The 22,987-nt window shown below is 39.0% G+C and overlaps 1 protein-coding gene across 4 annotated transcripts in view; it reads left to right on the forward strand.

The window, feature by feature from the left end:
- The window catches only part of rassf7a (Ras association domain family member 7a), a 70,703-nt gene that overhangs the window by 31,255 nt on the left and 16,461 nt on the right, over positions 1–22,987 (forward strand). Inside the window, exons 1-2 of one of the 4 annotated variants that reach the window (XM_057836224.1) lie at positions 4,499–4,903; positions 8,676–8,800. The exons of 2 other annotated variants lie outside the window; for them this stretch is intronic. The gene's annotated coding sequence lies outside the window, so the exon portion shown is untranslated. Of the gene's footprint in view, positions 1–4,498; positions 4,904–8,675; positions 8,801–22,987 lie in introns of those variants that run through there. One more of the 4 variants, XM_057836223.1, reaches the window with a different exon arrangement.

A 22,987-nucleotide genomic window follows, 5' to 3' on the forward strand; every position in this document is an offset into this window, starting at 1 on the left:
ACCCTCTGCAGTTCTCTTTTGTTTCCATCTTCAGCATCATAAGCCATTGATGGAGGATTTTGGGAGTCTCACAAAAAGCCCTTGAGAGCACTCTATGTAGATTTAAAGATGGACATGCATATCATCCCCTGAAACTTTATAGACCCTACCCACCGACGTCACAAAATCACGTGATCGCTGTATTGTTCCGCCCCCTTGTCCGTCATTTTGTGTCTGTATTATCAATGGTCTCAATTGATCGAGCAATTTATAATGCATTTCATGGAAGACCCGGTGCTTTCGGATGCCGTAAACTCACTGTATGCGTTGCATAAAAGGCGTTATGTGGAAAAGCTTCAGTTTATCCATTCACCAGATCCATATTTGATGCCTAAATCGATGTTTTTCGACCCGCTGTCTTCGCTGTATTTGCCTGACATCTGCTAGCTACCCTGATATTTACAACTATCTTGTCCACACAAAATCAGACTGTTCTCACGAAAGTTTGAAAAACTTTAAGAGCTTGGAGGCTTATAAATACTTCGTTGCTGGTTGGGTGAAACAGGCCCTCGTCCACGAAAATTCGGCAGGAATCTATCTTGTGCTTGGAAAGGTGAGTTACGAAATTTTCAATTCAAAATCTTTTGTTCTTGCTAAAAGCCACTGTCAAGTCTAATGTATTTCATGTCATTTGTCAATGGAGCTAGGGCTTTTAATGTTTATATGGTTTAGCGATAGCACTCTCACTACATACATACGTGTAATGTTGTCGGCGATTAGCCTAGCAATGGTCTTAATTGTGGTTGTCAGCCCAAAACCCTCTAAATATATATTAAATGCATCTTACCAGATATAAAATGACTACTACATAATCTGTGGTAATCGTTTGGAGCCCAGTTTTCTCGTCGAATTGCAGCAGCCCATCTCGCTCTCTCCTCTCCGGGTTTCTCGGAATCCGGTAGAACTTCAAGTCTCTCCGTCTATCTTCTCTGTTATTGCAACCGACCGCTACACACGCCTTCACCATTTTGATTATTAATGTTAACGAGCAGAAAAACACGCCGTAAATAGGAGGAATGTACGTAGCCGTAACAGGTAAACACGATGTGTTGACGGACAATTGGGCGGCACCAGTCAGGAGGCCGGAGTTGTGACGTCACGTGGGTAGGGTCTATAGCCTGTCAAGATCCACATGTGCTTACTTTTCTGCTCCTTGAAAATGTCACCACTCAGCAGCACCTTAACCTTTTATCACTTTCAGGTTTGATGCAGCAATTCCACAAGAGACTTTTTCACATGACTGTTCTTTAAGTGATTTGTCTGATAGCACAGCTTAGATGTGCCAAAAGCATTGCTTCAGAGAGAGAACATTAAAGTGGCTCACAGAAAAGAAACATTTCTTCACGCAGTCAGTCTAACTAGACGCTGTAAGTGTACACGATTGTTTGCATTATGTAACTTACTGCCATTTATCATATGTAAACATATTTTACATTTGCCTATATGGTTCATGTGTGTCTGACTGGAATGTTGTGCGTCTGATGTTGTTTAAAAATAATATGAAGCAGGTTTTGACTTTGGCCCACATTAAACCTGCATCTCATTTGCATTACATTGAAAGAACTCCATTTTATGAAACATCACTTCCCTCTGGTTTAAAAGTGTGGCAGGTTTTGGGGGGGGGAAAGCTCTATGAAACTATGGTCCTTAAGTTGCAGAAGAATACAAAACATTAATGGAATTTTGAAAAATACGTGTTCTACCTGTGCATGTGTAGGTTTTTTTCAGAGTACTCTGGCTTCATCTCACATTCCCTTTTAAATTAGTTTCACCAAGAACTCTTAATTGTCAATTGTCCATGTTGAATGTGAGTGAGGTAACGTTTGAGTTTAAATATCTGCTCTCGCAAACAGTCCAGGGTATATCGAAACTCTTGGCTGACATGGGAATGGTGATTTTTGACATCCCTGCAAGGATTACCATAGTCTATGATATACAATACAGTACATCTCAGTGAATAGAATACAGTGATCCCTTATTGTTTGTGGTTGATGGGGTTCAGAACCCGCTGTGATAAGTGGAAAACCGCGAAGTGGCGGCCCCCCCATTTTTTTGTGTGTTCATTGTATTTATTCAGATTTAGCATTGGAAAGAGATACATATAAGACATGTTTTTTCACTTCCCCCCCCCCCAAAAGTATAATGAAAAAATGTATATCTGTATATATATATACATATATATTTTAATAAATGTTTTTTAAGCACTTCAAATGTAATAATTATCATAAGTTTTAAACATGTTACTGTCGCACTGAATTATTTTTAAACACGAATGAAATAGTAGTAAAAAAATGCTTGGCTTTATTCAATGCTTCTGTTACTTTCCTTGGCTGTGACTGTTGGAGTGACATGTGGAAATGATCAGGATCACTTTTAACCAGTGTTGTTAATCTTACTGAAAAAAAGTAATTAATTATAGTTACAAATTACTTCTCCCAAAAAGTAATTGCGTTAGTAACTCAATTACCTGATTGTAAGAGTAATTAGTTACTTGGCAAAGTAATTGGTGATAATTACTTTTTTTTTTCCTAAAAAAAAAAAAAAAAAAAAAAAAAAAACATTGGCCACACTATGTGAAGTTTTTTTGTGGAGGTTTTTGGTACAATTGGCCCGAGCCCAATTCTTTACCCTAATTTACCCTTTACCCTGAATCAACTGTTAAAAGTTGTTAAAATTGCTCCCATTATTGCATTAGTTCCCTTCTCTCTACTTTCGACATATGAAAGTTTTAAAACTGTTTCATCATTTAAAGATAGATTCAAGTCAAGATTTTGCCGATTTAGAAGTATTTTAGATAAAAATTTACTTAGGTTCGCTAGGAAGGTTCTCTACAACAGAGCCGTCCTAAAAAGCCTACTGCTTTAAGATGGCGGCTGTCTACTAACGCATTAAGTGCCATGTCTGTCATTTTGCATCTAGTTATATCTATATACAGTACATGTGATATCTACCATGTCTACCATATCTACCATAACATGCGGGCGTAGTTTGTCGGCTATCGGCTACAACATGTATTATTGGAGCTACCTAGCATCGCGTTTGCTCGGCGTCACAACTTTCTAGCCTCCTCCCCCGCTCCTGCTCTGCTCTGTCGTCTCGGTGAGTCCGTCTCCCTCAGACTTTTCGACCAATATAGTAACGCATAGTAACGCATGCCTTTCCGTCCTCAGTAACGGTAACGGCGTTGCCAAGATAGAAAAGTAATTAATTAGATTACCCACTACTGAAAAAAGTAACGCCGTTAGTAACGCTGTTATATTGTAACGCCGTTATTAACAACACTGCTTTTAACATTTGGCGTTTATTGCCGCGAGCACAACTCGTCCGGCTGCCTCGAACGTCGCGGCACACACACATTAATTTCAGTGCGCGCTTCCTTATCCCCCCTCAAGCGCAATGCGCACACACAGACCCTGTCTGTTCCAAGGCAGCACTTCATTGAGTTGGTCGACTCAAATCCTCTCACTTACACACAATGAGTTGCCACAGCAACTGTTTAACAAGTTAAACAATGATTGACGTATGCAGCGCTTTTGACAGCCTGTGACTCTGGCACGATCAAACGCAAACATCTGTCAACATCGTTAACTTTAATAAGCAACTCCAATGCACGTGCACTGCCTGCCTGTGGAACAAAGAACGGGGAGAGGGAGGGAGCGAGAGCTAACTTAAGCGATCGGCTCGGGAGAACGAATCTGTATTTTCTTTTTTTAATTGAAAAAAAAAATCCGAAAAAAATCCGTGATTGACTGAGGGCGCAAAGTTTGAAGCGCGAAGTAGTGAGGGATCACTGTAATACAATTTGGCGTAGCTAATATAGTTTCATGAGGAGCAACAGTCGTTTTGTACTACAGGAGTTTTGGCGGTGTCAGGTCTAGTATCAGTCACTAGTCTTAATTTCATGTTTGGGCGGTGGTTTTCTAAGGTTTTTTTTTTTTTTTTTTTGTATTTAAAGCGATACACCCACATGAAATGGCAGGGGTAATTTTTCAAAGTTGAATTTATTTGAAAATAACTGTTATATGGCTTATTTATGGCTTTTAGATTGAGCTCTTCACTTCTGCATAGAGTTTGTGTTTGGTAGTTGGCTAACTCAGACAGGCATGTATACACCAACTTCTCAGTTGCTCCTGGTCACTTATATTATGATGTCATTCTAAAGAAAAGGATGCCCAAAAATCACCTGACAGATTCATTTGGACAAACAGCTGCTTCCTCCACACAAGGTCAGGGGTGGATCTTTTCACGCCTCAGGTTATAGATTGTACAGTTTCAGATGCTCTTCAATGGACTTATGCTTTTGGCACATTCATTAGAAACAAAACAAAGAGATCATATGAGGAAACGGATACAGAGAGAACATGACGCCGTAAACACTCGTACCTGGAAGGGGAGGAGGTACCTGATGTCAGCACAGCAAGAAAGGGTGGGGACAAAGGGTGACAGAGAGAGGAGTGACTGATAGAGTGTGCCTCTCTGTGGGTGAGAGAGTAGGAGGAGTGTAGTCAGGCAGAGAGCGAGATAGCGAGAGAACTCTTCCAGGCGCTCAGATATTGACTGTGGTAAAGACATCCAGGAGCAGTGCATTCCTGAGGCAGGCAGGGAGCGAAAAAGAGAAGACAAATCCTTGGTATCGCTTGGTCACCACGTTCGGCTGCCTCTGACCTCCTCCTCTTGACTGGCACAGTCCTCTCTTTCTCATATATACACACCTACAGATGCTTATACGCTCATGCACGGAAACCCTACCACACACACATTGGACGGATTCTGCTACAGTGACAGTTGTAAAGGATTTCAATCAGCCAGACAGAACAGAAGTTGGATCTAAAAAACTCTAAGCAGTGAAAATATAATCTTCGTGGTGAGTTGAAAGTTTTTTTTTTCATAGTTTAAATGTGTCCCTGCTTGATTGAATTCCATTTCAAGAAAGTTTCTCTCAAGTCAGCTGTTTGTTGTGTGATTTAAACTGTAGCTTTTGCTTTGCAGAGATAAATGAATATAGTAAAACTTTATCCATATTTTTAAGCGCCTTTGTAAATTAAGAGATAACATTTTCCATGTCTGAAAAAAAAGTATACCTTTCCAATTGTCTTTAAAACCAAGTCGTCCTGTATGAACGACTCAAACCTGTTTGGGCGAAACCTCTTGCTTTCTGCTGCAATGATTCTCACTTCCCTGTATGTGTGTGTGTGTGTGTGGTTTTTTGTCACTGTCTTTTCCCCTCCAAAAGCGAACATTCACTTTAAGACCTATGAAACAAGTGCATGCTACTTGTAGTCACACACTGACTACTGCTTTTATCGTTGGGGTATTAAAGATTAATTCATTGGAGACTTAGGCAGAGCTCAGTTCGGCATGCCATCATTTAACTGTGGTACAAGCAGTATCTCAATAATATTTTGCAAGTGTCAAATCCTATTTAAACATTGATATCACACGTACCAATTTTGTCTAACAATCCTTAGCATTATCTGGAAAAAAAAACATCTGATGGCAATAGTCTAACATTTATTTCATTTATCTGGGGGGAAAGAAAAAAAAACTTCTGAAGGCAATAGTCTAACATTTATTTCACTTTGATATTGATTGGAACCTCCTCCAGCTGCAATTTTTTAAATTCCTGAATTACTTTTGTGAGGTACATTTATACATTTTGTGTATTCTCAATTAGGCTTATAACAAGTGATGTTGGTTAACTGTAGCCTTTTAATGTTGTAGATAGATTTTTATTTATTTACCAGTATGCATTGTATTTTACCTAAAATTTTCACTCACGCGATATCAGTCATATGTGCCTTTATGTGAAAGTTAAGTATAATGACAGTAGTCACTTGAACAATTTACCAGCATTTGATACAAATTAAGTAGAAAGTAAACATGTTGATTAATTCTACTCTCTCTTGGAAAGGGAACTTTTCAGTTAACTGTCTAATATCTTTTTTAAATTAACATCATTTTAAATATTCTTTATTCCAGGTACGTTTTTACAGCTTGTGTAACTCTGCTATAACAATTTTCTCATCCCAAATTAAATAACACTACTCAAAAAGTCACACATCTTGTAAAAAAGTGGAAGTGGTTGCAAGGGCATATCCAACATACAATATGTTCTTCCATATTTAGTTCCTGAAAATGCACCATTGCTTTTAGAGTATCTATAATTGATGAGTATCTGCTATGATCACATAACAAGCAATGCTGTTTTACTCTACTTAGGTTCTCAACTTTGTTTACAGTGTAAATACTTATTTCCTCCTTATTGTACCTGACTTTTCCTATCGTCCTTGAATCAGCCCTATTAGGATCGTAAGAGCTTAGCATCATTTAAGAGTCATATTGCCATGTTGTATACCCAGTTATTTTACTGCTATTTCACTGTTTTAACAAATAGATAGATTTCCGCCAACTCGTGCTGGGGACCCGCTCACTTCTGTCAAAGCGCCTGTCATTTAGCTCACATACAAAGGAAAGCAAGATTGGCACATGCACAGCATGATATCTTTCAGAATTTTGATGGAAATTTACAAAGTAATTTTTCATGCTGTGAAGTGACTTCATTTCTTGGATCCTTATCAGGCATGTTTGCCGGCTCCTGCGGATGCACTCGGGGCCAGAGGTAATTGGATGATGCTAGCACATAAAATAATTTGTCTGCATAGCTTCAGTGTATGATTAGTTTGGGAGTGTGTTTCAAACCACTTGCCTGCTTCTGTATATGTCATTTTTCTTAAATGTAGCTTAGTCCAACTCTCACACTCCTTGTACCACGTGTCCTTCTTTTGCCTGTGCAATGGGACGGAAGGCAGTGCTGTGCTCATGTCAGATCCATTAGGGATGAAAGTACACTGCAGTGATAAAAGATTGATCCAGTCCTCCTTGCATCACATTCTTAACTCACACCCAGCTCCCTCATCCTTGCTCACACCCGTTTCCGATCCAAAACCAACCCAGTTTATTTATTTTCATCTCCCAGGTGGGAGGCACAATGGGTATAGCACAGTCATCCCAACAAGCTGAACTTCAACTGTTGTATTTTTAAAAAAGGCAGACAAACACAACTGACCTAAGGCCTTGTCAGCTGGGAGTCTAGAGTTACTTAGTGAAAAGAAGGGATTTAGACAAGGAATTTCACTGTGGTTAACGTTTTAGACCTTAATTTTTTTTAGGCTTTTTTTTCTTTTTTTTTCTTGAAGCTGCTTGTGTTGGGAGACTGACTTCTGTCACGACAGTTTCTGTCACTACTGAGCACTGGGTGCCGCTAAGCCCCTCCACCGTCAAAAAGCACTCACAAGCAGACACGCTTTGAGATTCCCCTCCTTAAAAGATCAGCATCCACCACTGATATTGTATATGAATATATCTTGTAAAAGTGTTTAAGTTTATACAGTAAACAGTGTATGGAAAAAGGGTATCACTCTACCTATTTGACTCAGTCATCGATACACTGAAAGTCGTGTAAAAAAACACTTAGTAGACTTCCTGCACAGACTTAATAAGGTTAGAGTCCTTGGAGTTCCCTCTCTAAATCCCTTTTCATTGAAGCACCGTATGCTGGTTTGTGGTTGGATTCTGCAATTGATTTCTCAGATGAACTTTTAGAGCTTTGTCCACCTAAGGTCATGTTCCCAAATCAGTCCAACTGACCATAAAGTTCCACTTTGAGAAAGCTGCTAGGACCTTCTAGGAGTAACATGTCACTACCTTTATGGGGCCCTGCGTCATTGGTTGTTTGTTCTGTCACATCACCAAACCCATGGCCACATATCTCTTCTTGTAATTCTTCCACAGGGGAGACATTTTATTGTTGAAGGGGTTATGAATGTCAAAGTCTATTTGCCTTCTTGTCCAGTAAACATCTCTGCTCCTGTTGGGATGGCCACGTCACTTATGTGTGTGAGAGCGAGTAGCAGGTTGTTCCCTTGTTCAACCAGCCATGCTGTTTTAACTTGTCCACACAGAATTCTTCTGGCAGTAAATAACAGGGTGCCTCAGCCAAAGGCCCCAGCCAGGGTTAGGAGGGAAGGAGAGAGGGGGGTCAAGACACCCAGATGAGAGAAAAAAAATGTCTACTTTGGAACTTTGAAATACAAAACCAACTCAGTGGATAGGGACAGGCATCGGCTTTTGACAGACTTCCCCCATTTTGCTTCATTTTTCTGAACCAGAGGTTCGATAAAATAAATCAATGAATTTAGAATATTTTTGTAATCATCCTTGAAAGCACATTGATTATATTTGTGTTTAATCAAAGTAAGATATTTGCAATCATTACTTTTTACTTAATGAGGATCATCATTTTCATTCACAAGTTTTAGACCAAACCTTATCACTAATAAATAATTGGTGGAAAATATATGCTAGTATAATCTGGTCTTAAATGTTTTATTTCCAAATGTAGAAATAACCTTTTATTTAACATGTTGGTAAACTTGAAGCAGCCTCAGTAGATAAACCTGAAACGGCCTCAGAAGTAGAACTCAAACTCATAGCCCTTCACATTAATCACTTTCCTATACAAAAAAAACACAGCCTCACTTCCTCTCGTGATATTGCTTTAATGTTACTTATTTGATATCAGATGAACAATATCCACCCATCTAACTACACTCCCAATTTCTGCCACTTTATCCGAGGTCGGGTCAGAGTGGCAGCAGCTTCAGTAGGGAAGCCCTGACTTTCCGCTCTACAGCGACTTCATCCAGGTCCTCCAGAGGGATCCTGAGGTATTCCCAGGCCAGAAAATACTTTGTAATTAACAGTTAGTAGACATTCAGTGAAAAAATGTTGCACAATAAACCTTTTGCAAAATACAGTATTTTTTACTAATTACACACTAAACCACAGGGGTTAACACTGAAGAACTGAGCTGTGAGGGGTCATTCAATCCCTGTTTTATGTTTGTAACTCACTTAGGGATGGGAATTGATACGATTTTTACGATTCCGATTCCATTATCGATATTGCTTAACGATTCGATTCTTTGTCGATTCTCTTATCGATTCTAATTTCGGGAAAAAGAACAAACATTTTGATTGGCATCAAGTTTGTTTAATCAGAAGTCACAACCTTACAAACTCAAAACGAGGTCAAAAGAGGCCCAAAGCCTCGATGTTAACTGTGGCAATAAGTGGCAAATGCACAAGAATGTGTAACATTTTACTGAAACATTTTTCTAATAGAAATAAAAAATATTGGTATATTTTGGCATATAGGTCGTTGTTCTGCCTTTGGCAATGTCCCCAAACATTTTCCTGTGAGGGCCAAATAACTTTTCCCTTCTCTGATGAGAAGCCGGGGTCAGTTTGTAACAGAAAAAGTGTGACGATTGCAGGAGTGCGTAAATGTAAAAAAAATATTGTTTTTCAGAAAGCCACAATCAAATAACCCTTTGTGGATTCTTCACAGAACAAAAGTACATAAAATAAAAATAATAATAAAATATAATATATAATAATAGCACTATTAATTAGATAATAACCAAATAACCCTCTCTGAGTTGTTCACTGAAAAAGGCCAGGAAATAAATCACACTACTGAGGGAGAAAAAAAAACAAAAAAAATTCTAACTGCTCCTTGGAATTGTTCAGGGGGCCGGACCAAATATGGAGCCGCGGGCCGTAGTTTGGGGACCCCTGTTTTTATTTACCAGTATATTGAAATGCATGCCTTTTAGTTTTTATGGTGCTTTCATGCTCAAGTGGTGGCGCCCTTGCGCTTCCTCACGCGAAGAAGAGCGCGCTTACACGCAAAGAAGAAGAAATGCCGCATCCAAGCGAGTGAACGAGTTAGTGAGAAAGGGAAACACTGCCACGAGCCTACGTTCTTTGTTAATGTTTGTAAAATATCTACAGCGCCAACGCCTGTATGTATCATCTTCTGTGTTGTTGTTGTGTGTTTCCACTCGTGATCGGACACTTAAATCCAGTTGTGTAGTGGTTTAAAAGATGTGCTAATGCTAGCGAATGCATGCTAACTGTTTGTTGTTACTGTGTTAGCAGCTAATCATCGCTGATTTACGTTGATGCAAACCTGTTTGTTATTGGGGACGAAATTGATTTGTTTCATTTCTATTTTTAGTTTCAAGTGATGGTTGAATAAAGTCAGCAAATTATACCAATGTCTTCTGCATCGTCATTTGGGAGTTTAGCTAGCTGTATAGCCAGGACTGAGCCTTAGCGTCTCGGTGAGGACAGTGCAGTCTATTCCCTTCCGATGCAGTTATTTCCATCTCGCAATGACTGCAAGTCGCTTCGTTGTAATTTTTCCTCGTGAAGTGAAGACACACTTTCGAGCGTTCGAACCTACGTGCTGTCATTGTTATGTTTACGGCGGCAATGCTCGTGCTAAACTATTGTAACCTTTCATTTTCACCCTTTTTCCTGGTGAAGTGTAGCCAAACTTTGAAGCAAGTGGTTCTTGGCGCCATGCTAGTTTGATGCGTCTGGACAACAAGACACGTCACGACGCAATATGCGTCTTTAGGGATCGTTAAAGGGATCATTAAGCCTTTTTCATTGTGATGTCGAGGCCTCGAAACACTCGGAACCGGTTCCGAATTGGAATCGGATTTCGATTCCCATCCCTAAACTCATTGTTTTTGCTGACGTCTCTGTTAATTCATAGCTTCCTTGAAATGTGCTGTATGCATAAAACTGCGCTACTATTTTGTATCGTTATGAAGAGCAGGAGTGCCGGCATAAAAAGACTTGTTTTCATTACACCTTGTAATCTTGAGGCAGAGGGATGAAAGTTGGTTTTAGCAGAACTATCTAGGTCCCTAGAATACTTTCATTAAGGTATAAATCTACACCCCAATGTTTTCTACGACCACACACATGGGCACACGCACGCACACCCCCACGCGTTCATACGTATACACACTCGACTGAGACTGAATTGGCTGACTCGATGGTCTGCCTTCTCTAAGAGTAATGACAGGGAGCTAGGTTCAGTGGTGTATGAGGCATCCTCATCTAACTATGCAATTACAAAGTTTGTTTGGGCCCACCCAAGTCATTTGTGATTCTCGTCCTGCACAGATACACCCATTGGTAAAGTTTAATGGATTCAGAAGCTGGTGTATTGTATCACTTTGGTGCAGTGTACAACACGATTTGAACTGTGAACATAACATAATACATCTTTTTGACCTGCTCTTTTCTTAAAGGGACACTCATTGCCAGTCAACATGAAAAAATATTTAATTGGGCCAAAGAAAAGTTTTTTTTTTTTTTTTTTTTTTTTTTTTTTAAATTAACAAGCCCACCAAAATTAGATTACGGCAGAAGGCTTCAAAATGGTTAATAATAAGACCGGCCCATCAGATCTCAGACTCTGTACAATATGGGTCATACTTTTAGATGTTTTCCATATCTACAGTGTATCACAAAAGTGAGCACACCCCTCGCATTTCTGCAGATATTTAAGTATATCTTTTCATGGGACAACACTGACAAAATGACACTTTGACACAATTGAAAGTAGTCTGTGTGCAGCTTATATAATAGAGTTAATTTATTTTCCCCTCAAAATAACTCAACATATAGCCATTAATATCTAAACCCCTAGCAGGAAAAGTGAGTACACCCCTTAGAAACAACATCCCTAAATGTCCAAATTGAGTACTGCTTGTCATTTTCCCTCCAAAATGTCGTGTGACTCGTTAGTGTTTCTAGGTCCAGGTGTGCATAGGGAGCAGGTGTGTTCAAATTTGTAGTGCAGCTCTCACACTCTCTTATACTGGTCACTGAAAGTTTCAACATGGCACCACATGGCAAAGTACTCTCTGAGGATCCTAAAAGATGTATTTTATGCGCTACATTAAGATGGCCAAGGCTACAAGAAGATTGCCAACACCCTGAAACTGAGCTTCAGCACAGTGGCTAAGATCATCCAGCGTTTTAAAAGAGCAGGGTCCACCCAGAAAATGCCTTGGGTTGGTCGTCCAACGAAGCTGAGCGCACGTGCTGAGCGTCACATCCAAATGCTTTCTTTGAAAGATCGTCACTGGAGTGCTGTCAGCATTGCTGCAGAGATTGAAGAGCTGGGGAGTCAGCCTGTTAGTGCTCAGACCATACGCCGCACTCTACATCAAATTGGTGTGCATGGCTGTCAGGCCCAGGAGGAAGCCGCTTCTGAAGGCGGTACACAAGAAATCCCGTAAACAGTTTGCTGAAGACATGTCAACAAAGCACATGGATTACTGGAACCATGTCCTATTGTCTGATGAGGCGAAGATTAATTTGTGAGGAGTACAAAGATAAGTGTGTCATGCCTACAGTCAAGCATGGTGGTGGGAATGTCATGGTCTGGGGCTGAATGAGTGCTGCAGGTGTTGGAGAGTTACATTCCATTGAGGGAAACATGAACATGTACTGTGAAATACTGCAGCAGAGCATGATCCCCTCCCTCCAGAAACTGGGTCGCAGGGCAGCGTTCCAGCATGACAATGACCCCAAACACACCTCCAAGATGACCACTGCTTTACTGAAAAGGCTGAGGGTAAATGTGATGGACTGGCCAAGCATGTCTCCAGATGTGAACTCAATAGAACTTCTTTGGGGGATCCTCAAGCGGAAGGTGAAGGTGCGCAAAGTCTCAAATATTCAGCAGCTCCGCAGCGTCGTCATGGAGGAGTGGAAGAGCATTCCAGTGGCAAACTGTGAAGCTCTGGTCAACTCCATGCCCAGGAGAGTAAAGGCAGTTCTGGATAATAGTGGTGGCCGCACAAAATATTGACAGTTGACATGTTGTATGTTAATATTGAAAACTTTCACAAAGGGGTGTACTCACTTTTGTTGCCAGGGGTTTAGGTATTAATGGTTATATTTTGAGTTATTTTGATGGGAAAATAAATTAACTCTATTATATAAGCTGCACACAGACTACTTTTTCATTGTAAAGTGTCATATTGTCAGTGTTGTCCCATGAAAAGATATACTTAAATATCTGCAGAAATGCGAGGGGTGTACTCACTTTTGTGATACACTGTACATAACTGATCTACCATACTAGCAAGGCTTTGTGAACACGAGGAGAAGCGTCTCCGGTCAGCAGGGCTTAGCGAGAGCAAAACAGCCGGCCAGTGGCGGGCAGGGACACCCAGGAAGCATCTATACAAGCAGTCATGGTGTCTCATGCAGCAGTTGGCTTCATTTCTATTGAAATTTAGAAGGCCATTGGCAGTCTTGTAGCCAACTTTATGCATCCACCAGGAGGACCTTTCAGCCTGAGGCACCCCACGGTGCTGCTCGCGGCTGGCCGTCTGCTACGCCATGCATTATTACATAAAGACCACATTACATAAAATCCAATTGAAACTGACGGAAGATGTATTTTGGTGATGGAGGTAGTAACTTTTTCCACTTCTTGCCCTGGAAGTATATCAATTCAGTGGTCCCTTTTTTTTTACTGTTTTTTAAAATTAATTTCATCTAGAAGCAAACAGAGGGGTATTGCAGTATGTCAATGGTATTAAACACAGGTGGAGGACATTATTAGAATCGAGGTGAAATGCTACCACTCGCAACAGGCCTAATATCTACTGTATCAAGCTATAACGTTAGCTACTTAGTATCGTTATGCCATGTGGTTTGCCAGATTTTTCTCCCAAAGCTTTTGTGGCAATAAATAAGCGGTCTTTTACATTCAGTCGGTTTCTCAATATTATCCAGAGGTGCTAAATAAACAAACAAACAAAAGTACGTATTCCTTTCTTTATAGAAAGTTTGTGGTATTTACTTTGGAATTTCAGTTCTGGGGTTTTGACAGCTTAGAGTAGTTATATTTTATTGTATTTGTGTAGTGACAAGCTAGTAAACAAGTAGGCAGTCAAATGTTAGCAAACTAACATTGATAGTTCAGTCTACTATTCTACTACATGGTTTTAGATATTATTTATTTTACAAATCGATAATTAACGTACAGTACTTTTTAGAAAACATAAGTGTCTTGTCTTGACATTTAGTTGTTTGTCTGGTCTACGACATAACCTTATCCATAGCTTGCATTTGGCAAGATTTATGTTAGGCTTTGAAAAAGGCACAAAAAGAAATCCTTCCTCTAATCTTTCAGAGTACCTGGTGTCGGAATTAGAGGTACCCCACACACCGCGTTCATCCATCAGGTTTTTGCAGTTTTAAAGTTGGAAAAAAAGAGTCAAGACCACACAATACATTCCTATGCAAGTGTCCGTCTGCTGTCCGTCTTTTCGATTTGGGGGCGTGGTTTTACGATAGGTCCGTTGTGCCGGGCGGAAAGTCATTGAGTGTGAGTTATATAGTGATAAGGGTAGGCCAGAAAGAGTTCTAGGTGATGTTTTTAGACCCGCCCCAAAACCAGCTGACAAAAAGAAAAGGTTTCTTGCTCTAACTAATTGTTTATATTGTTGGTGCACGTAATTGTTCTCAGCCTCAGCCAGGGGTTTAAAATGGATCAATATATCGGTTGGTTCAGCAGTGATCCATTAGAATCAACAGATCTTTTTTTTTTATTTTTTTTTTAAAGAATGTTATTTATTCATATTTCAAATGTAGGACCAATTTTTAGGTCGAATTGAAGGTTTGAAGCTAGGTTGATTAGCATCATTCAGTTGAGTAACTTAAATTAACATGAAGCAATGGCTGCTCAAAAAAGCAAACAACAAAAAAAAGAAACAGCCAAAGTCCTCTTCTTGTCCTTGAACTCACATGAGCTAAAGATCTTACTTACTTCGTAGCTATGTTTAAGCAGTCCAACTTTCTGATGGCCAAGTGTTCTGGAAATCCCAAGGTAAATGCATTATTGTATGGGTTGAGAGAAGCCATTATCATCAGATTTATCTTAGCTATTGCGTAACATTTAGCCTTCAGATCCTTTAGTAAGCTTGTTTCAGTTCTTCAGAGTGCAACAGTTAAGTTCAATCCAGTAGAATCTCTCAGTGACTGCGTTGTTCTCACCGTAATGGTTTTAAAACATCTCCCAGGTTAATGTGGAAGAAACAGTTAATCTTTGCTTTTCATATTGAAAGTAACTGAATCAGCAGACAGGTCCCTGTTTTTGATGAAATGACTTATTTTGCTGCAGAGCAGAATGTTAGCACAAGTAACATCTACCTCTCTATTTTAAAGTGATACTTGCCCAAAGATGAACTTAAAGCTGAGGTTGATGATAACAGCAGTGCCTAATGCTTTTCAAATATCCGTGAGTCTATCAAATTCAGTTAATTTAGTAATTCAAGATTTTACCCAGATATTGCTTTCAAATATTAAAATGGGTTAATGATGGTGTAGTGCATGGGTGTCCGAACGAGGGCTGATACAGAAAATCGAAGGATGCAAGGACCAACATGAAATCCTTCAACTTTCATTTATTAAACATGACTACATACAGTGTACTGTTTTATCATGAATCATGAATTATGTATGTATGTATGTATGTATGTATGTATGTATGTATGTATGTATGTATGTATGTATGTTTATATAAGTGGCGGAAAACACTCAGGTGACTTGAAGTTCTGCCCTGAGACCCCCAATTTGTCCAAATTTCAAAATTGTCCTATATGCATGTGTGGTACATCATTGGAAAGCTTAAAATCTCTACTTTTTGAAGTAGCTTGAAGCCTATGACATCGTCTTTATGATTTAAGCATCTAATGTATCTAATACAGGGTTGCCCAAGTCCGGTCCTCGAGAGCCCCTATCCAGCTTGTTTTCCATGTCTCCCTCCTTGAACACACCTGAATCAAATGATCAGCTCATCAGCAAGCTCTGCAGAGCCTAATAATGATCCTTATTATTTGAGTCAGGTCTGTTGGAGGAGGGAGAAATGGAAAATAAGATGGATAGGGGCTCTCGAGGACTGGACTTGAGCACCCCTGATCTAATACATCGATGTCATCCCATCATAAGTAATCCATACAACAACAAGGGTCGAAAAGATAATGGACAGCATGCTAGTCAGTTGGCCTGCTGTGTCCATAATTCTCATGCTAGCATTCGACTGCAATGTATATCTTTTTGTGGCTTTCTGGTAATTCGAGGTGAGAGCACGAGAGATCATTAAAGACATCATGATTTTAACGACGTATTATCGCATACATACTTACTTGAAACATGGGTCATATAACAAGGGTCACGATGCAGAAGTCACAGACAACAAGATTTTTTAAATCAAATATTTAACCTTTTAAATGTTTTTTTTAAATATTTATTTATTTTTATTTTTTTCTTTGTTTGGATCAATTATTTATCATCTAAAATATCGGAGAAAATGCGACAGTAAAAAAAAAAAAATAAATAAATGAAACTGTTGTAGCAGCATACAGACATGTGAAAGGGGTGAAAGAGCAGAAACTGCTTTTTCAGCCTTGTCTGTGTTTTCCGCCATATTGATAGATAGATAGATAGATAGATATCATAGATTTATTATTTAAATACTGTTGATTTGATCTCTATATTTCATATTTTTATTCAATTGTTTATATATATTTTTAAACAAAAAGAAACATGGTCATTATTCAGCTCTTCAGCCTCACTATTGAAATTGGCAGCCATACTGGACACTTCAACCAGTGTACAACGCACCAATAATTTAGAAAATCAAATAAAGGGTTCTGGGAAAATGCAGCTTTTTGTGTGGAAAATTGTCATTTAGGTGAATGCGTTTGTGTTGTATTCCTTATGTAAAATGTGTTGAGGAAAAGAAAATAACACCTTCAAAAAAGATTGAAAGAGTTTAAATGAAAAAAAAAAATTCACCATATCCCTAGATAACCTCACACTTTTTTTCGGGGGGTGTTGTGAAATGTTCTGTTCTGAAATAGATTTTGAACTAATTTTATCCAATAAATTTAAAAACCAAAAATGGCTGTTATTCCTGTTTTTTTATTACTACTATTTTTTGGTGGGGGGTAATGAAGCACAGCTACCCGTATTTGGACATAGTATGCAACCTCATAATATAATTTTGAAAATATATACATTTGATCATTTTTGAAAAATTCCAACGAAAGGCCGGACTTGGTGCCAAGTTATGAGCCATAAACTTCCTAAATGACAAAGCATTCATTTTTTGGGATAAACTGAGCTAGCCCATGAATTTGTTTAATTTTCCTTGGTATAACAGGGTACCCGTGGGTTATTAAAAGTATTAAAAAAGCAGTGAATTTAGTTTTCCATTATTAAAGGTATTAAAAGTATTAAATTAGCTGTCGTAAGTCTGGAATTTTTTCACCGTGGTTTTAATTTTCAAGAACATCTCAGTGCAACCTAAATTATATCCGTGATGTTTTTTTTTTTTTTAATCCATAACTAAGATGACGAGTAGAATTTTTACGATGCACTGCACCTCGTGCGTGCGCGCCGTTAGCATCATTAGCATCAACATCACAACAACAGGCAATCGCACAGTACTGTGTGCTGACGCAAGGAACTGCTCAGATGCCTTAGTTGTTATGTTCGACGAAAGCCTCAACATGACAACCAAGTCCAAACAGTTGGACCAGCATGTGAGGTGTTGGATCGGCGACCAGGTCCCATCCAGATACTTTGGGTCGCAGTTTATGGGTCATGCGAAGGCAGTGGACCTGCTTAACATTTCAAAGTAAGTTGCCAATTTCTCCAATTAAAATGTGTTAGATGCAATAATGTATTTCTGCACGGTTTGTCTTTTGAATGAATGTGAATTTCACAGTTTTAACTCAAGAGTTAGCCATGTTCAATGGGGTATTGGCAGGTGCACTAGCCTTAGCATGGGTAAACCGGAGTCGTAGATTCACCATTATTTACTCTCAAATACACAACACGATTGACACTGTCTATTATTGGAGCGAGTGCGGGGTGACGTTGATCTGAATAACATGGCATGGTGATAGGCAAATTATGATGTAGGTGATAGTAAAACACCTCCTGGTATATTTAAAAGTTTTTCTTGATTAAATAAGAGTATGGATTTTCTCTATCTGATTAAAAGAAATGTCTTCAATAGCTAACAAAGGATTAACATGTGTTTTGTATACTTCTTGTAATGTGATTAGAAAAAAAGGATTACCAAGGGAAATGGTCATGTGTAGCTTTTTTATTTTGTGGTAATTAATGGTAAACTACTGCCATTTAGTGGCTGTTTTTTAAACTTTCACTGCCAATTGCAAGCACTTTACAGTTAAGGTGGCCAACTTGACAATCACCTACCTACCACCTTGACTAGGTCCTCTTAAAAGGGAAACCTGTTGTATTGCAAATGTAATTTCTGAAGTTGCTTTACAATAGCAGTGTAAAATCCATTTTATCCTGGGAAAAAAAATTCTGAAAGACCTTATATTTAAATGTGTTTTAATTGTATCTTCAATAAATGTGCATTCTTTTGTCAAACACACTTAGTAATTGAGGTTAAATTTGATGTTCATTGCTTTATTTTTTTAATATGATTCAATATTATCTAAATAATGGGTGCGAGAAAAGTATTAATTTTCAGTTGAAATGGCATCAAAAAAGGACTTAAAAGTCTTGAATTTAGATTTATCAATCCTGGGGGGACCCTGTATAAACACAATGCATTTTGCCCCAAACAGCATTGTAAGCGAACATATTCTCTTCAACTTGCATAAAGACATAATGTTTTAAGTATCCACTCCACCAGGTGCATTGTTATCTACAGCTTGGCTTCCAAGCCACCCAGATGTACTGTGCATTTAGAAAAGGCCACACAAAATCTGTATTCAGGGAATCCTGAATATTGAAGTCCATCTAGTGTAAATTCAAATACAGTAATAATATTAAATTTTCATGATAGATGCAAGTCTAATTTTGAATGTATTTTAAAAACGATATTTTGAACAATATGGGTTTTGAAGAACAGTCGTTAGAAGTAGAAAAAAAAAAGTCAAAAAAAAAAAACAGTGCTGAATAATTTATATGAGAAGACGTAGAGGAATGTTTTAAATTACTAATGAGTTTGAGCTTCAAACCTGTGACACTGGACGATGTGGCAGACGTGAATCCCCTGTGACAGATGCAAGCACGCATACAGAAAATGAGAGTTGCACACACGCATGTTCACCTGCAAAAAAATGTCAATACTTTCAGAATTCCTTTTTTCCTCAAGGAAGCTTTGATGGGAACTCTCAGGTATCATTTGAATTTTGGCTTCGTGCGAGTATGTATTTCACACTTCCTGAATGGTTGTCAGTTTGTGTGTGAGCATGACTGGGAAAAAAGCAGTGGCCTCTTTACTTGGCAAGTGCTGCTGACTCAGATTGGCGGTGTATAATTACACATGGGTGCCATCAGCAGTCTGAGAGCCTTCTTCTTTGGCTCACCCCAACAAATGTGAACTTCTGTGCTTGAAGGGCTAAGCCTGCGGCTGGCCAGTCCACTCATCCTAAACCCAACTCTCGGTGGAGGCCAATGCTGCCTGTGCAATCTGCCGTTATCATTCTCACCATTTGCTGCTGGCTCTGCATGTGTGTGTGAGTGTATATTCATGAGTCAGCGTGAACAAAGTCCCTGTCTCTGATGTTCTCTGCTCTGCTTGGTTTCCCAGCTGATGCAAGTTACTAAATAACAAGCCAGGTGCTGTATGAGTAAGTCTCTTGGTCAGATGAATTATGTGGCGGTTTTGTAGTGACAATTTTATAAACTTTTTCATTACACAACATCCTCTTGGATCTCCCCAGAGTATCCTATAATAGAATGGAATGTGTCATCTTAAAATAATATAATTCTCCATTTGCGTCTTGCTCAATCCAGTTTTCCGACTTTGTGAATGCCTGTGATGATTCATGGTGACTGACACTGCACAGAGCTGTTTTACACAGTGAGACTCTTGCCGAGCCTGAGACTGTCATTGACAGGAGATTGATAGACGTTCAGTGACCGTGTCTAGTTCTTCTTTAGGGCATCGATGTCAGCCACAAAACCACTTCAATCATCAATTACACGCACTGTAATTGCATGGTCCTTTTTATTTTAACCAGATGTCGAGGGAACTTAAAATGTTTGTAGCAGTGAATGAGTTGAGTTTAATTCTATCCCACCAGGAGGATACAAGGGAGCATGTGTTTGTAACTAGGAATGGAAATATAATTTTTAATGGTTTTGAAAAATGTGCTTGATTTTGTAGAGTTTTATTCATTGAGCCCTGTTTTGAATAAATTGATGCAAAACAATGTGTGTTTGGCGCCAACGCAGGTGCTGTTAATTCAGTCTTAACCGGTTTTCACTTTGAAGAACAACAATATGACATCATAGTATGTCCAAGGAAGTATTGACATTCTTGCACACCTTTGCTATGTCACAACCCCTCAGGAAATCCTTATTACACTCATTACAACATTGGTATGGAATTTGAGTGTGTCTTTGCCTTTATATCAGTGCAATTTAAATGACATTTCATTATTAGATTGAGCCTACTTCTTTTCGCCGACCTTGTTGAAGCTTGACTGTGAGAATACCACGCTGGATACAAAGTAGACATCTATGACAATGTTCTTTTAAAATTTTCCAATACATTGCACACATGGCAATATTATAAAGTTAATTGCTTCCCTTATTGTATGTGCCCTTGATTTTATGGCAGAAGTGTTATAATGAAGCTTTAATCCACTCTGATTGATATTTCACACTTGGTCAAGCCATTCATTATAGTGAGCAGGTTGACGGCTGCAGTGCTTGATACTGGGCCTCTTTGCATCTATGATGACTAAAGCTTATGAGCGCTGTTTAGGGTTCACTTATTTGAAGTCAGTTTACATACCAATAAAAAAACAGAGAGGCTCAGGCAGACTGAGGACATTTTCAAAATATTTGTAGGTCATAAGCAGATTTTCAGACAAAATATTTTTCAAATGACTGCTGTTAGAAAATGCATTATTCATCGAGTGTGTCAAACAATGAGCTGATAATAATTAGTATTGTAGGAAAGTCTAGCATCCAACCTACGGTGGATTAGACCTTAAAATATACAGCATTTATTGTGTTTGAGCTATTGTTTACGTGCAAATTGCATGGCCACACAAACAAAAACATTCTTTCAAAACCATCTTGTGCTTTGGGGGCAACTTGCTTAACTAACATTTCCATTTGTTATATCCCCACCATTCATCACGAGGTCATTCACTTTAAAATCCAATTATTCTGAAAAACAATTTATCGTGATCATCAGATCTCAGCCCTGGGGTCCAACAACCCAAAACACTGTGGTTATTGATTCGTATTTGTGAAATAAGCTATTTTGACATTCAAGGGTTCATTCTTGCGATATACTCAAATATAATGTGCACACAAAATACTCATTTGTGGGATTTTGCTATAATTCCCATTGACGACTTGGACATTTGTGTAAGAAAATGTTCCACACCTTTGCAAGGAACAGTTATTAAATGTATCTATAAAATGTCTGCTCTGTAAGCATCATTTGCTGCGCTGTGTAAGAAGCAAATAGCTGACAGAGAAGAGCACCGTCATCACACACATGTATTTTCACCTACGCAAAGACCACATATTGGAAGTGCAGGTTACAGTATATGGTAAATGTTTCCTCCCAAAGTCTTTTTCCCATGTACAAACATTTGATTTTTGAACACATGCCGCGTCAGAGGTCTCTGTACACCCCTTATCTGCCGTTCATGTGCAGGAGAGAAAGCATGTACGAGTCATTTCCCCAAATGCAATTTCGCAACCAAATGGTTTAAATGCGTGATAATTATTGCTGCTTTTGACGACAGGGCATGGTGTGCACTTAAACTGTTTGTTTTTGCTATTTGAACACAGCAACTGTGCTCTCCCAGCAGGCTGAAAGTTAGGATGACAAAGAAGGAGGGGCAGAATAAAAAATGCAAATCGGGCGTCAGGGAGCACAAAAGCAAGCACTTTATTAGTTTTATCAGCCGCAACATGTGGATGCAGCAGAATGGCCGCAATAATTGGCACTGCACACGACCCAGTGATACCAGAGGCCACAAAAGAGGCAACTGTTCCCGTAGCGTAAAACCAAAACAACAATAAGTTGTCTGCAGTTCAGATGGGAGCAGGCTGCTCAGTGCTAGTGTTGCAAGGTCTTTGAGTGTTCTTTGTGCCAACCTCGAGCAGAGGGAGACTGAGGTTTTCACACACTGTTCATTGTCATCAAGCAACAATGTCTAACCTACTACATGCTTTTAACCAGTCTGGGCCAGGGTCTTCTGTTCCCTACTCTTACTCATTGGGATTTTCACCAAATACAAGTGCACAGTGTGTGTGTTGACACTGGTAGCTTTGTATTGTAAGAATGAGTGAGTACACATCTGCGGTTAGGCTCAGATGCTGAGTGTGATACACACACTGCATTGTTTCTTGGCCAACTGTTGCCATGACCTGGAGCACCCACTCATGAAGATGAGTATTAATGGCCTCCCTGCTTGCACATGAATGCATACTAGGCATATCCAACCTGTGACTAATGTACTGGCAAAGTACGCACCTTAAGTCATTCACACACGGTCCTTATGTAGCCTAAAGCTCCAGATGTTAATAAGCTGCATAACAAAAATAGTCTTGGGCAAAATTCTTTAGATGCTTTCCAGTATAGTTGACTGTTTACAACTCTGAGAAGTGTACGTTCTCATTTTTGCAATGACATATCAACCATTATGGTCAGGGTTGTCCCTGATCTAATCATGTGATTGTAAATCGGGCCTGAGCAAGTCATTTTTAGAAGATAGGAATCAGGTGAAAAACATGTGTTTTTAAGATTTTTTTTTTTTTTTTTTTTTAATTATTGAAATGCTACAAAGCAACAAAATAAGGTGTACAAGGATGTCGTCAAAAACAAAAAATGGCTGTTCTGTACGACGCAACATTTTTTGAAGATCGGAATAATCAAGACGGATGAGAATATTGTCAGAAGAAACACTAAATAATTATGTTTTCCAATAATTTATCAAATGAATTAATAAAATGCCCAGGTAATGGATTGGTAGGTGACTCGG

The sequence above is a fragment of the Corythoichthys intestinalis genome, chromosome 5 (assembly GCF_030265065.1).
Source record: "Corythoichthys intestinalis isolate RoL2023-P3 chromosome 5, ASM3026506v1, whole genome shotgun sequence".
In the NCBI taxonomy this organism is placed as follows: Eukaryota; Metazoa; Chordata; class Actinopteri; order Syngnathiformes; family Syngnathidae; genus Corythoichthys; species Corythoichthys intestinalis.